This window comes from Typopeltis vanoorti, chromosome 9 (genome assembly GCF_054136105.1).
Source record: "Typopeltis vanoorti isolate ZY-2024b chromosome 9, IOZ_Tvanoo_1.0, whole genome shotgun sequence".
Taxonomy (NCBI): domain Eukaryota; kingdom Metazoa; phylum Arthropoda; class Arachnida; order Uropygi; family Thelyphonidae; genus Typopeltis; species Typopeltis vanoorti.
In genome coordinates, this window is record NC_143557.1 from 90,796,577 (window position 1) to 90,810,367 (window position 13,791).

Consider the following 13,791-nt stretch of genomic DNA (forward strand, 5'->3'; position numbering starts at 1 on the left):
TGGTTTTATGAATAATATCGTTTTAACTTTAGAAATCAAAATGACATTTAGAATGTCATTTGAGAATTTCAAAATGTCAAAACCGCTTGGCCAGTCGAACAGATAGTGCCATAGTTCAAATTCAGTCTAGTTGCTATGGTTCGAAATTAAATGTGGCATTGGTTTCTGTAAATTTATTTGAAGTAACAGGTGAACAAGTGCACAGTCATGAGACTAACACCCTTGTAATCGAAGGCTCCCATTGACTTAGAAAAATTTTTATAAAACAATTTTGGATTACCAAACCTTTAATCCATCCATAGTGCTAATGTACGATCGGTTTATTACCTTTCGTGCATGACATTAACGTTATAAAAGAAAAAAAAGTGCATAAAAAGCTAAAATTTTAATAATAAAAATGATGTTACAGTAGAAAGTAGTATAAATTGCGTGACCCTATTCTTTGTTTACATGTATTACTCCGCTCTAAACTGTGAAAAATATTCTAGAATTGTTGGTAAAATATACTCGCTGAATATATTTTTGGTAAAATTGTTGGTAAAATTTACTTCTAGCAAAAATTTTGCTTGATAAATTGAAATAAAGGTGTTAAAATAAATTGAAATAAAAAGGAATTAAAATAGCAAATATTCTTGGGGGGGGGGGGGGAGGAAGATCATATATTGAGAAATCCGTGCGCAAAACGAAGCAAGATCACAAAATGTCGCCAGCGCAGGTTGGGTCCCGCAAAACTACCGTATATAGTACTATCGAAGTAAAGCGTGAAGTTTGGAGTGGTGTTGATAAACAATAATACCTCCATTTTAATCTATGGTTTAGGTGTGTGTCGTGTCTACGCAAGTGTTCTACCGAAAATTTTCAGTTGCTGCGTTTACTGTCCTCCAGACATTGATAACCATTCAAATCTCTTTACATTCTTTCCATGAAAGTCGACCATCTGCAGTCCAGCTATAATAGTGAGGGTCATCTTCCTGGGCTACCTCAACGTCCACAGTTCCGACTGGCTTCTATTCCAACACCCCTCCCCCTGACCCAAGCTGGACGAGAAGCAGAGTCTTTGCCATAAGTAACGACCTAACACAAACCGTACATATTCATTTTAAGGTTTAATGGAATAAATGTTAGGTTATAGCCTTTCGGCTGTTTAGGGGCAGCTATATATACGCCACCATCTAGGGAAAATGACTATGAGTAAGGTGGTTTCCCGTTGCCTTCCTTGCCGTACTATATCCTGTGACTGTAGCCTGTGTATTCACAGGGACAGTTTGCCTGCTTGCAGGATGAAAAACAGATAAACTGGTAAAAAAAAAACCTGCTGTCCATCCACGCCCAATACCAGCTAACTTGGCTATGGCTGAGGAAGATCCTTAAGCTCCTAAGGTCACCGACGGGAATCGAAACTAGGACACTCCATCCCCAGGCATATGGTTGCGAAGCGCAAAGCCACTAGGCTAACCGTGAGGACAATGGAATAAATACATCACATATAATTCAACAACACGTTTAATCTTCTATATTTCATCTCAGTCACTGTCACATCTTCAGGAAAACAATATTAAAATTGCAAAAGCACAAACAAATTTGCACAGAACAATAAGTGGAAAAGATTAGACTGAAAACCTAAAGTACTATGAGGGGTGCCTCTATGGGTGCTATTGGCCAGCCTTAGTTGTTTTGGTCGGGAGGCCTAAGAATTAAAGTTGCTCAAATCTTGGGAAGTTTAATACAACCATATTTATTAAGATTAGGTTATTTTTTAAAAACTGCTGCTGATTCTAAAAAAAATCTTTCAAATTTGTATTTTATGTGGTGAAACATTACTACTTTGTTTTTTCTTTTCATTTCATTCTGTTCAAGGTACCCAAAGCATGGTCAGCAATCCCTGACCATACTAATGGCGATAGGTGCATTTTTTATATTCTTCTAGGCGAATGTTAGCAGATCTCCCAATTTGACCATAATATGATAAACTGCATGAACGAGGAACTTTGTAAACGCCTGGAACAGAGAGAGGAAGGTAGAGGAACCTTGGGAGAGTGAATGAGGACAGGCGCAACTTCAGATAACATTTGAATGCAGTATAGAGATTGTACTTTTTAGAGTTATGCCTATTTTCTTTTGAGGCGCTCCGGATATAAGGAACAATGATAGCATTATTATACTCAGCATGTTGAAAGGGATATGAGGAACAATTAATTTGTAGATCTCGTTGGCATTCTAGCCATTAGACAGAAATGTCTGGCGAATAAAGGAGAGTTCAGAAGTAAGTTCAGTCTTGGTAGAACAAAGATTGGAGGCTCTATTAACCAAGGGTTTTGATAACACCATATTGTTGAGGGGGGGGGAGGAAATGGTGGACAGTTTGTGTATGTATGTATCTATCTGTTTGGGTGTATTTTCTGTAAACTGAGAAAGAAATGGTGCCATTGAGAAGACGAACGATTAGGATATCTAGAAAGGGCAGGCTATTGTTATTTTATTTTTCTATAGTGAGCTGGATTCTGGGTGCTGTCTGTTGGAGGAGGAAGGAATCTAATGTGTCTGAGTCATGTGGCCAAATAGCAAACACATAATCAATGTATCTTAGACAAATAGAAGAATTAAGAATACCAGTATCAAGAGTGTTTTTCAAAATGCTCCATATAATAACTGGCTAGGGAGAGCCCATGGCTCAATACATCTCAGATCATCCTCAATACGAGGGTGGTCTGAAAAGTTATTGGTCTCGGCCATAGATGGCAACACTATTGGCAAGATTTTTTTTCTAAGTTGGTACATCTGTCATAAGAATCCGTGTGAAATTGTAAGTCATTCTATCAAGTAGTTTGTTTTATACAGCTGTCTGAAGTAAAAGTGTTTATATCCCTTGAAATGGATAAAATTGAGTATCGTGCGATTATAAAATTCTTTGTAAAAGAAGGTTAATGCCAAAAGAAATTCATTCGAACTTCATAGAAGTTTATGGGCATTCTTCTCCTTCCTTTTTGACAATTAAGAAATGAGATGCCGAGTTGAAACGTGGCCGTACCAGCCTTGAAGATTATCCACGTGAAGGACGTCCAAAAAGTGTGATAACACCAGAAATCATTGATCAAGTGCATGATATGGTATTGGATGACCGGGGAGTCAAAGTGCATGAAATTGCTGATATATTTTGCATGAAGAATTGCAAATGAAAAAGCTTTGCGCAAAGATGGGTGCCGCGCTTACTCACAGCTGATCATAAACGCACTCGCATGAAAATCTCTGAACAGTGCTTGGAGCGTTTTAACAAGAATAAAACTGATTTTGTGCGTCGATTTGTTACTATGGATGAGACTTAGATTCACCATTACACATCAGAATCCAAACAGCAGTCAAAACTGTGGACAGAAGCTGGTTGTTCAGCGCCAAAGAAGACAAAGTCGGTTACATCACCAGAAAAGGTCATGGCATCGGTGTTTTGGGATGATGCTAAAGGCATTTTGTTTATTAATTACCTTGAAAAAGGTAAAACAATAACCGAGAAATATGATTCCGATCTTTTAACCAGGCTAGACGAAAAAATCGTGAGAAAAGACCCGGTTTGCAGAAGAAAAAATTATCTTTCATCAGGACAACGCAATTGCCCACAAAGGTGTTTTGGCAATGGGAAAATTAAGGGATCTGCACTATGAATTGTTGGAACATCCACCCTATTCCCCAGATTTGGCTCCCTCTGACTTCTATCTCTTCCCAAAACTAAAACTCTTTCTCACTGGTCAGCATTTTTCTTCGAATCAAGAGGTGATTGCAACTGTAAAGGGGTATTTTGTAGATCGTACTGAGAACCACTACAGGGACGGGATAATGGCGCTGGCGCATCACTCGAATAAATTTATTAGCCTTAAGAGAGATTATGTTGAAAAATAAAAATAATTCTGAAATTATAAATTCGTTTTTTCATTGTTAGGCTGAGAACTTTTCAGACCACCTTCGTATCTTTCTTAAGTGAATTAGCCAGAATGAATGACAAAATTAAAAAGTTCAGTGATATCATGGGGGAAACATTTTTAATAAATTTAAAGATCCAGTTTAATCGTACATCAACCTACTGGAATTCTTGATAACCGCTTCACTCTCTAAATACTCTGGATATCTTTTTGACCAGTTCTTCTTCCAGATACACCGTAGAGGTCATCACTTCTCATGGCAACTCGGACCACAATCTTGAAAGTCTCCTTTCAAGATTGTGGTCTGATAATAATAATTAATATTATTATTATTATCAGATCTCCATAAAATCAAAAGACATTGCGGAGATCCTACCCACAGAGAGAGAGAGAGAGAGACCTTCATCATACAGTGCCTTAAATACAGTCTCCATCTATCTACACACTGACAACATTCTCGGGGAATGTATTCTAATCACCCCATCACTCTCCATGCAAAAAATATCTACTCCTCATCCCCCCCCCTCACGCCCTCCTTATACAGTTTCCAGAGATGACCTCTCGTTCTCCCACTGTCTTCTCCATTCTATGTAAAACCTATTCCACATTAATATGGTAATATGCCCTTAGCAACTTGACTCAATCATATCCCTAAACTCTGCAAATTTTCTCAATCGCCTCAGTCTGTTTTCATACTCAATATTACAGAGACCAGAAACTATCTTGGTCAATCGTCTCTAGATCCTTTCCAATATATCTTCATCCTTTTGAAAACTAGGGGTAATCAAATCTGTCACAGTAATCCATATGCGACCTGATCAAAGCGTTATACAATGGAACCATAACCTGCTTACTTCCACACGTCAGTGTCCTCCTCATCATTGCCATAATCCGATGTGCTGTCATCACAGTTTTAGCAATGTGTCCCCGAAATTTTAGGTCCTTTTCCACCATCACACCCAGATCCCTCATCTTCTCTAAGAAAGGACATCAATAAAGTGAATGAAACGAGAAGGAAGAAAAACATGTTTATTGAGTTTGGAACTGAAGTGTGAAGGAATAGTATTGACTCTGTATTTATTTTAACAGATTTAGGAGTGTTTCCAACCAAAGGACAAGCGTTGTTCTAATTGTGAAGGTGTCATTATCTTAGATGCTATACACAGTTGGATGAATGGTATTGGTTGTGGTTATGAAGCCAATTTAACTGTTTCCTGTCTTTTATCATGTCTGTAAATTGTGTGTTCTCTGGCTAGTTTATGAAAAATCCGAGTTTCTGGGAGGCAAAACCCTTTCATTTCCATATGAGAATCTTCCATCCATTTCTAGCTAACTCGCCTTCTGAATGAGAAAAACTCTTATAAAGGTTCCTCGCATCCTCGATTGGATTCGAACCGACCTCTTTTCAACCAGAGGGCATCGTTGATACTGACTGAGTTCTAGGAGCTATTAGGAGATCAGCCAAAGGCTGATCTCCTTTGTGATATCACTGATATCGATCCATGGCATTTTGTTTAACTGTTTCGTGTCATTTATAATCTTCTTAAACTATAAATAAATTCCGGTCCAAAAGAATCATAAAATGCTGTTCCTTTGTCTTGTCACACAGAAACTTTGGATCTCACTTAGTTCTGTTAAGGTACTGATTTCAGTACCTTAATGGATCTGGATTGGTCACACACACACACACACACACACACACACACACACACACACACACACACACACACACACACACACACACATAGAGGCCTTATGATTTCATTTTAGATTAATGTGGTTATCAGTTTAATAACCAACAATGATATATCATTCTTATTAAGTGGCGTCATGAGCTTGGCACGATCATGCTTTTAGTTTCACCCTAAATGTTTACCTGCCTGTATAAGAATATGAAATGGAGTTTAATATCACTTTGTATAATTTTGGCGCAAAAAAAAAAAAAAAAAGTTGTTCGTTTTAAACCCAAGATGTATTATTTATTAATCTCATATATTATAAAATATAAAATATAAATATAAAATTTATAAAATAAAATATAAAACACCCATCCGTACTCATAAATGGATAGAGATGAGTGGAGAAACTATCTTAACAAGTGCTAATGCATTGTTACGAAGCTTCCTTGGCTTTTCGTGTATTATGGGTGAAGGAATTAAGTGCCTTATTAACAGGCGTTTATCAAAGCAAATCCGATTGCATAATAGATATTTACTGCCATTCTTGCAGACTTCTTACAGTCTATTATACTCGATACGGGAAGAACTTTTTTTTTTCTTCCTTCACATGTTAAGCTTAACTTTAACGAGGTCACTAGTGAATGGAGATCCCCGCTCAAGAGGCATTTCTGGTTCTTAATTTCTTCCGGACTATTTCCGTTGAAGCGGATTCACTGTAGCTTTCTCCGTCCCAATCAGCAGGAAATGTTACTAAGCAAAGTTATTGTCTCCTCCCTTTGTACATTCGGGTAGGTGTTGTCTGAGATGGTGACAAGTTGTGACCTAAATAACATGACATCAACATGAAATAAACGATAAAATTTCGTATGGATATTCCGATCTCAATAATATGTTTGCTACAGCACTTCGGAAGAAATTAATGCATGCACTTCGCATCTAACAAAAATAAAAAATAAAATAAATAACAAAATTGAAATCCTCTCGCAGAACTAAAATAGAATGAAATTTAAAACACATTAAGAATAACTCACAAACACGTATAACTACTAACTAAAATAGTTAGTTTTCTTTAGTCAGCTTTCTTTCAATGTAAGAACGTAATACGACATTTATCATGGAATGTGTGCTAACAGTCGAATATTTTCCGGTTTTCACCTAACAGGTAGTATGTTTGAAACCAATTTGATTTGAAATCTGAAATAACATATCACAATATGTTTCGCTTTTCAAACCACAATACGGCACTTAAATTTGAAAACTTCTACAATTCTAGGCGTTCTTACCCTTTCACTATTCTTAATATTTAACACCCGGTTCTGTTTTTTTTTTTTTTTTTTTTTTTTTCCCCTTTATATATGCTTTGGTGAAAAAAGCATGAACAAAAAAAGTGTTTCAATTTCTTCTCTTACTCTCGCATACGGTGAGAATATAAGAAATAAAACGAGAGTATTAAAAAAAGTATAAATTCACGGATATTTTTAGTTAAGGCACCACATCCTATTGGCGAACTACTGGGTTGGATTTCTGTTTTGTTTTTTTTTCAAATAACAGTAACGATAATAAATATTGAAATAAAAATAAAAACTTGGAAAACTTCGATGGCCTTGCAGCTTATTGTGTTTGTAATACTTCTAAACAGGCAATCTGTCCATCGCTTTTGTATTTTATTTATTTTCTTTTAGTTTAGTTTCTTGTTAATTTAACCATTTTCATTCCTATTCTGTCGCTATGTTTATTCCATCTGATCTTTTTTCATCAATTCGTTTATGACTGGCATTCTTCATAAATCTTTTATTTTATGAAATTTTGCTTTATTAACTTTTTTTCGTGTCGTTTTCATTTTTACATCTATTCATCGCCTGAAAAACTTTTGATCCGTCTATTCTTGTTTTGTATGCATAAGTTAATACTGGTCTGGCGTTATACATTCTTATTTTTGTTTCATTTATTAGCTATTTCTTTCTGGGTTATATTTCCACTGTTAACAGTTATTCTTAGGTATTTAAATTTCATTACTTGTTCACATTTTAGCGCCAATTTATATTTTACTGATTATTTTACTGTTGTTACTATATTTTTTTATTTCACTGCTGATACTTCCATGTTAAAACTGCTACATAGATGGAATTTAAATAATTGCATTGGGAGATTGTTTTCATTTCTTACAATTAATACTACATCATCAGTATATCTAACCAAATTTAATTTTTTTTTTTCATTTGATTTCTATTTCTTAAATCCCGTTATTATATCATCCATAATTATGTTAAATAAACATGGAGTTTAAAATAATCGCACTGTCTGATAATTTTTCGTTATAGAGTCTTTGTTATGATATTGCACATTCCTTTTTTTTTTTTTTTTTGTGTACACATCTGATAATTTACATTATCAAAGTATCAAAAATATGATTCTGTCAAGCCTCCTCGAATTCAATATAATCCACAAATATTGGCTTTTCTATACGACTGCTTTTTTTTTAAAAAAAATTTTATTTACAACGAATATATATCATTAGTACACGATCTTCTTCCCTCGAAATCGTGTTATTATAGCCTTGATTTTAATTCTTTGATAATTTTATACATATTTTTAGGGTAGTGCAGAATAAGTTTATTCTTCATAGTTTTTGGGTTCACATTTTATTCCCCCTCCCCTTTTTTTTTTAAATGCCGGTATCGGATGCAATAAGAATATATCTTTCTAATTACTGATAAGTTTATTTTATTTCTTTTGTATTAAATTAATTTTTTTAAATTGTTCTTTTAGTCTATTTTGGTAGTTTTCTTACAGTGTCTTGTAATAATTTCACCTTTAAATTTATTTCCTTGTATTTTGTTATTTTGCTTTTTTCGCTGTTATAGCCGGCCTAGTTGGCCGAGCGGTTAGGTATCCGCTCCCCAGCTAAAAGGCTGCGGGTTCGAATCCTGCCGTGAGCATGGATATTTGTGATTGTCTGTGAAAATATTAATGGTGATGACGAGCGGTAGATTGTGTTGGTGTAGTTGCGGTTAGTTGTAGTTGGTGGAGAGAGAGAGAGAGAGATGTAGAGTAGGTGTCCTCCCTCGATGAGTCTTTGGACTGCCTGGAGGTGTCATGTAATAATAATATTTTGGAGTCGAAATTTCCCCGTGAATAGCCCATGATCTATCTGCATGCTTCAGAACTCTAATATTCAATATTTCATCTGACTGTTTTAGCTATTATATTTGTTATTTTATTATAAAATCTATGATAGACACCTGTTCTGTTATTTTCCCATATCATTTTCTTGTATCATATATATATATATATATATATATGATCATAGGCTTTTACTCGGTTGTTGTTGTGATACATTTTAAAAACATAGATTTAATGACTTAAAAAACCGAGATAACTTATATTAACTTTCATTTTAATGAGAATAATACAACTAGTTTCGGCTTATAACAGCCTTCCTCAGGTATTCATAAAGGAAAAGAATAGTAATAAACATTGAAGTATCTAAAACAACTGGAAATTACAGGTAAAAATTGCCACACATAATTGATACATAAAAAACGTTGTATTTTTTCAAGTTGTTCTACTAGGCGTGCCATTGTTTATTGCAAGTGTGCGTGCAGGCTCACGTGAACGCCAATACTGAATAATTGCAGCATGGCTATCTGGGTAGCAGGGTTTTTTCTCCAGGAAACTCAGGTTTTTCATCCCGCGTACAGACAAATCGGCTTCAGAACACATGCAATTTACAGACAAAAAATACTATTGTTGGTGGTGATGATGGGCGATAGATGGTAGTAGTGTCGTAGTTGGAGAATTAAGTAGTAGTGGAGAGGATGAGATGTATCTAGCGAAGTTGAGTAGTGTGCCCTCCCACGATGACTCCCTGGGGGTGTCACGCAGTAATAATAATAATAATAATAATTATTATTATTATTATAGTTTTATTTTGAAATTGTATTTTTATTCTCAGTATTCTTTCAGATACGTTGTTACAGAGGCACAGATTGGAGAACACTGACTCAGGATGTAGTTCACCTTGTCCGTAATTTTAAGTTTATAGAGTTTGAGAAGACATGTTTTCTGAAAGTTTTGGGAAACACCATTCGAGGTATCTTATTTATTTGTAACTGGTAGATATTCCAAATATCGAGTTGAGAACTTCTTTATGCCAGCTAGGGCTTTCTTTCCTTTTCCTCTTTCTGTGGTTTGACATGATAGGTTTGATATGCTACTATTTTTATTTATTTATTTATTTATTTTTGATAAACATGGAATGACTTGTATCAAGTGAGCTACCGAAGCAAACATATATAGTAATTTTTATATCCCTAGTTATCCATGCAGATCTATGATTATAATAATCTACTGGAATATTTGTTGTGTCTTTCAAACGCCTAGGAGAGTTCGATTTTCCCACTATAGATACTTTTGTCTTCTCCTGAAGCGTTTGAACAGCACAAAATTGTTATTCAGAGGATTCAGAGGTGAGTGACTAAGATGATGAGTGGCCTATGGAATGGCCCCTATGAGGATAGATTGAAGGTTCTGTGAATTGCAGAAGTTGGTTGATAGGAGAAAAAAAGGGGATTATGTTAGAAACATTTAAGTTGCTTAAAGGATTTTATAGGATAGTTGCAGGGGGAAATGCTTCAGCACTTGACTAGAGGGAGCAGAACAATGGGTCATTCCTGGAAGTTGAATAAAAGTGTAGTCAGTAGGGGGTGTGACGACTAGATTTTTTGCTTGGAGAGTGGTGAATGAGTGGAATGGGTTACCAGAGTCAGTTGCGAGTGCTCTGTCTCTTAATGGGTTCAAGGAAAGGTACAATATATTGTGTGGATAAATTGGGTCTACCACGATGTCTTCGTCCTCCATGGAGGTGCCTGTATAACATTAACAATAATAATAATAATAATAATAATAATAATAATAATAATAATAATATACTTTATAAAATGTGAATCCTCAAACGAATGTACACCATTCCATCTGGATATTAATGTGTAAGTCTTAATAAGTAGTTCAGTAATTCTCTAACTGATCGGTTTGGTCCACAATGACGGTGGCTGGCAACTATAATCTCCAATATCATCCACCGTCAAAACTTAAAGCGAAGCGTAGATATTTTTATGTGGCGGCCTCTTACAATTGAATGTATAACTTCGTTATTATAATAGCAAATAATTTTGGTGTTTGTTTAGTGTCTGTATCTGTAATAGTCTTGTTTAATTGTATTAAAAGATATAATAAATCCTGTAGCAGCTATGAAATTAGTCCGTATAGCATAATGCTGAAAGGCTTTAAAGCCTTTAAATGGCTTTAAAGCCTATATAAGGAACTACAGCGTAGAAAATATTTTAAGCAGAATTCAAGTGGGAATAAAAAGAAACTATTATCACGAAAAGAGGACCAAGGCGATTAATGTCTGCGTGTTTACCGGGGAGAGGCCTATATGTTTATAAAAAGGACTATCTAACAGCACATGTATATAAAATATTCACAAAATGATATTCAAACACTCTCTTAATATAATATTAAAAATAAAAACTTAAAAATTCAAAATAGCATGAACTAAATTAAAAAAAATCAGCTAACTCCTTTTTGTCCGCATAGGGAGTAGGCGAGGCCGTTTTAGCCCTATCTAACTTTATGAAGACTCAATGGGCAGTTCAATTTCAACTGGTACCCAATCAGAGATAACTGGCCCAAGACTTCTTCTTCAACCTTTTGGTTCTGTCCACTGCTGGATGAAGGTCTCCCCCCATGATTTTCCAGAACACTCAGTTTTCTGCCTCTCTCATCGGTCTCACTGCTGCAATTTGCTCCAGTTCATCCCTCCACCTTCTTCTTGGTCTTCCTCTTTGTCTTGCTCCATCCATTGGTCTCAAATCTGTTGTTTTTCTAGTCCATTTCCCATCACTGCATCTGACAATTCAATCCATCTCCAGTTAGCCTGTTTAATGTATTTTACAATATCCATGACACCTGTTTGATATCTTATCCAGGTATTTGTCTTCCTATCTCTTAGTGTTATTTTTAGTATACTTCTCTCCATGCGATATTGTGTTCTTCTCAGCTTTTTGTTAAGGGCTTTGGTCAAAGTGCGTGTTTCTCCTCTGTATGTTAGGACAGGAAGTATGCAATGGTCAATAGCTTTCCTTTTTAGACTCATAGGGATGTTACTTCTGAATATGTCTCATTTTCCCATAAGCCATCTATCCAAGGTGATTCTTTCTTCAATCTCTTTTCTTTGGCAATCCTCAAAGGATAACAATTAGCCCAAATATACTTATAAAGTAACTTGTTCTATTTCATGATTTTCGACTTTGACAGTTCTATGGTTTATGTATTTATTCATCGTTATTTTTGTTTATCTCTATTTATTTCTAATCCAATTTCTCTGGAAACTTATCCAGAGATAAGGCTGGAGACAAATTCCATTTAGTTGATTTAGCCTTTCTTCCAGATCTTCAAGATTATCTGCTATTAGGACAATATCTTCTGCAAATTGCAGATGATGCAGCCTTTCTCCATTTATGTTTATTCCTTTTGTTTCCCAGTCAAGGCTTCTAAAGACTTCCTCTAGTGCAGCTGTAAATAATTTGGGAGATATGCTGTCACTTTGCCAGATGCCTTTTTGTATTCGGAACTTTTCACTGTTTTTATATAATTTAATTACAGAAGTTGCATTATTATAAATATGTTTTAATGTTTCAATATATGGTTTCTCAATTCCCTGGGTTTCAAGTACTTTTAGTGTTGCAGATGTTTTAACTGAACCAAATGATTTTTCGTAGTCTATATAGGCCAGACATAAGGGTTTATTGTATTCAATTGATTTTTCAATTAGTTGTCTTAATGTGTGAATATGGTCCAAAGTATTGTAATTCTTTCTAAATCCAGCTTGTTCACAGGATTGCATTCACTCTAGTTTAGATTTCATTCTCTTATTTATAATTTTTGTGAAGACTTTATATATAGTGGGGAGTTGGCTTATAGGTCTGTAGTTTTTAATTTCTTCCTTATTTCACTTTTCAAAAATCAATATTAGAAGTGAAATGTTGCAATTTTTTGGAATTCTTCTGTTTTAGGCATTTATTAAAGAGTTTAGTCGGCTGTCTGATAACAGGGCTTCCTCCCAGTTTTAAGAAGTCTACCATAATTCCATCTTCTCCTGGGATCTTTCCATTCTTCATTTCCTGCAATGCCATTTCCACTTCACCTTGTAAGATCTCAGGGGCATCGTGTTCTTCCTCACGCGAGTTATCCATAGATGATTCTTGGATGTCCCGGTCTTTGTCTTCATAGAGTTCAATATAAAATTCCTGAATTCTTTTGATTATTGCATCTCTATTTTTTATAAGTTCACATTTTTTTCCTCTTACAGCAGCTATTTCCTTTGTTCCAACTGATAATGTTCGTCTTAGGACCTTCATATTACTATTGTTTCTTTAATTTTCCTAGTATTATACGATCTAATTTCATGTTTCATCCTTTTACGTATAGTTTTACAAATTTCCGCATATTCTATTTTACTGGTGTCATTCAAATATCTTTTCATATCTCTTCTTTTCTTCATTAGATCAAAAGTTTCCTGTCTTAGTTTTTCCTCTTTTTGGTACCTTTTCTCCTATTTCTAGTGCACAATTCAAGATAGATTTTGTTAAGATTTCATTGGCATCATCGATGGTAGTAGCTGTGTTTAATTTTTTTAGTTCATTTTTGAGTGATTCTCTATAACACCTTTTATTGTGGTACAGGTGTGTTGTACATTCACTAAATTGGAGTTTTTTCTTATAAGCGTATTTCGTTCCCATTTTTTGTTGATCCATACTCTTGCCCTTAGTCTGTGGTCACTTCCTGCATTAAATCTATTAAGCACTTCGGTATTATTTATCATATATCTTCTGTTGGAGAGGATGAAGTCTCTTTCGTTGTACGTTTGTCCATTTGGGCTTCTCCAAGTCCATTTTCGGTTGATTTTCTTCTTGAAAAAGCTGTTCGTAATAAAGAGGTTATTTTCTTCTTGAATTCAATAAGTTTTTCTTCTCTTTCATTCCTCTGTCCAAATCGAAATTTACTGATGGAGTTCAGATAGTCATCTCTGCTTCCAATCATAGCATTAAAGTCACCCATTATAATTATGTAGAATTCTTCAGAATTATTTAATGTAGATTCTAATGTTTCATAGAAATCTTCCATCTCTTCGTCTGGAT

The 13,791-nt window shown here is 35.0% G+C and overlaps 2 long non-coding RNA genes across 4 annotated transcripts in view; one reads left to right on the forward strand and one right to left on the reverse strand.

The window, feature by feature from the left end:
* The window catches only part of LOC150103241 (uncharacterized), a 134,821-nt gene that overhangs the window by 46,216 nt on the left and 74,814 nt on the right, over positions 1–13,791 (reverse strand). The window lies entirely within an intron of this gene.
* LOC150103242 (uncharacterized) overlaps positions 1–13,791 on the forward strand; it is a 76,259-nt gene that overhangs the window by 11,467 nt on the left and 51,001 nt on the right. The window lies entirely within an intron of this gene.